Source organism: Pseudoliparis swirei, chromosome 20, assembly GCF_029220125.1.
Source record: "Pseudoliparis swirei isolate HS2019 ecotype Mariana Trench chromosome 20, NWPU_hadal_v1, whole genome shotgun sequence".
NCBI classification, from domain to species: Eukaryota; Metazoa; Chordata; class Actinopteri; order Perciformes; family Liparidae; genus Pseudoliparis; species Pseudoliparis swirei.
Window position 1 is genome coordinate 317,775 of NC_079407.1, and position 854 is coordinate 318,628.

The following is an 854-nucleotide window of genomic DNA, read 5'->3' on the forward strand; positions in this document are numbered from 1 at the left end:
TAATGCAAATTTTAAAACATTTTGGTTTGGTTTTTTTGGGTTTGATTTTCCCCAAATAATTTTGGGCAATAAAAATTTAACCCAAAATGCTTTTGGGTTTTTTTAAAACCCCAATGTAAAGGGTTTTTGGCAAAATTTTGAGTTTAAAAAGGGGGCTGGTTTTTATTTCAAAAAATTCCCCGGTTTTTTTAAAACAGAATGGCAACCCGCCCAAAAAAAAATTGGTTTTTATTTTGTTTTTAATGATTGAAAAAAGGGATGTTGAACCAAATTTTGGGGGCATTTCTTTTCCCCAAATTCCTTTTTTAACATACAGTTTCGCTTACATGGGGCGCTTGGGTCTTTGAACCCCAAATTTTGGGTGGCTTCCCAATTGAGCCCTTTGGAAACGTTTTTTTTAGCTACATCCGGCCCCCGTATTTTCCTTGTGTAAATTGTTTTTTTTTGGTTAGGAAGTGGAAGTGCAAAACAGATCAGAAGGCAAATGTGTGTTTCTGTTGTTTTTGGGTATGTTTTTCCCTTTTTGTTCAAAGTTAGAATTTTCGCTGTTTCTGCTGAAATGACCCCAGCTCATTAGTTATTTTTTTTGTCCATTAGGGTCTCTTTTTTGTATTTTAAATGTCAGGGTTTTTTGATGAAATTTTTATTATTTAGATTTAATGGGGTCCTGTCTTCCATGGACAAGGGTTTTTTTATTGCTGGGGGAAGTGGAACAAAACAGATCAGAAGGCAAATGTGTGTTTCTGTTGTCTTCTGCAGAATAAATAAGTGCTGGGAAAATCCACCATCTGGGGCCCGGCCTTTTTTTTCCAGGGGCCCGTCCCACATCTGTAACATCTGCTCTGAACCTCTTT